The following is a 1,472-nucleotide window of genomic DNA, read 5'->3' on the forward strand; positions in this document are numbered from 1 at the left end:
CTTGAGCCACGGGTGCCGAGCCAACCCCCTAGTTTTTGTGTGTGTTTCCTTGCCATTTATTTGTTGAAAAAAACTGATTGTTTACCCTTAGTTTTCCATAGTTGGATTTTGTAGATTTTATCCCCAAGGTGACTTTTAAAGTATTTCTTATTCTCTTTCTCTGTAAATTGGTAGTTAGGGGCTTCTCAGATTCAGCTATCTTTTCTTTCATTCATTTTTGTTTTAGTTCCACAGTTTTGACATAACAGTATTTTAACTATTATTTAATTCTAAATGTTGATATTATTTTTACTTTGAGCCATGGATTTTTCAGAAATTTCTTCTTTTCCAAACATTTGGGTTTATTCTAGTTTTTATTGCAGATTTCTAGCTTAATTACATTGTAGTCAGAGAACTTGTACCACGTAATTTGATTCTGTTGAGGCTTGTTGTATGGTCCAGCATACTTCATTTTCTATGAATGTTAATTTTTGAAAAGAATGTGTACTTTGTTGTTGGCCAAAAGTATGTTTTATGAAAAAAATGTATTCTGTGTGCACTTTAGGTCATGACTGTTAATCATGCAGCTCAAATCATATGTAGCAATAAGATTTGTCTTCCACTATAATTATGGACTTGCATATTATTCCTTATTAATCTTTCAATTTATTTCTTATTACTATGTCAATTGTTGTTTTTGTATCTTGGGGCTCTTTATCCATTAAGTGCCCAGTGAGAAGTCCCAGCCTGGTGGCTCACGCTCATGGGGTGGATTACTTGAGCCAGAGGAACGCTGTCTCTAAAAATAGCTGGGCAGCTGTAGTCCCAGCTACTCTGGAGGCTGAGGCAAAAGGGTCACTTGTATCTAAAGAGTTCAAGATTGCTGTGAGCTATAATGCCACAGCATTCTATGGAGGGCGATAAAGTGAGACTCTGTATCAAAAAAAGGGGGGGGGGCGGGAAAGTTGATGTGCCAGACCCTGTTTTAGTTGCTAAGGCTATTTTCAGGAACAGAACAGACAAAAATTCCTGCTATAATTGGCAGAGATATACAATGGCAAGATGCAGAATTACACACACCTTAAAATTATTTTCTTCTCAAATCAAACCCTTCAACATTATGAAGTGACCTTCTTTATCTTTAGTTATTTTTTCCCTTAAAGTCTCTTGTGTGGAAATTAATATAGCTATGACAGCTTTCACTGAGTGACTATTTGTTCATCATATTTTTCCATCCTATTACTTTCATCCTTTCTTTATTTTTATGTTTTAAATGTATTCTCTGAAGAGGATATAGTCGTATTTTTAAATTTTATTTTAACCAGTCTGACAATTTTCTTAAACAGCTCTAGCTTTACACACTTCTTTTGTGAATGTGTTTTTGTGTAAACATTTCTCTTGGTATATACCAAGGAGTAGAATTGCTGGCTTATGTGGTAATTCTTTGTTTAACCTTTTGAGGGAGTGCCAGATTTTTTCTTTTCTTTTCTTTT

At 34.6% G+C, this 1,472-nt stretch overlaps 1 protein-coding gene across 4 annotated transcripts in view; it reads left to right on the forward strand.

The window, feature by feature from the left end:
• The window catches only part of OS9 (OS9, endoplasmic reticulum lectin), a 26,928-nt gene that overhangs the window by 15,966 nt on the left and 9,490 nt on the right, over positions 1-1,472 (forward strand). The gene's annotated exons all lie outside the window — the stretch shown is intronic.

This window comes from Otolemur garnettii, unplaced genomic scaffold (assembly GCF_000181295.1).
Source record: "Otolemur garnettii isolate 467f Iridium unplaced genomic scaffold, OtoGar3 scaffold00043, whole genome shotgun sequence".
Classification (NCBI taxonomy): Eukaryota; Metazoa; Chordata; class Mammalia; order Primates; family Galagidae; genus Otolemur; species Otolemur garnettii.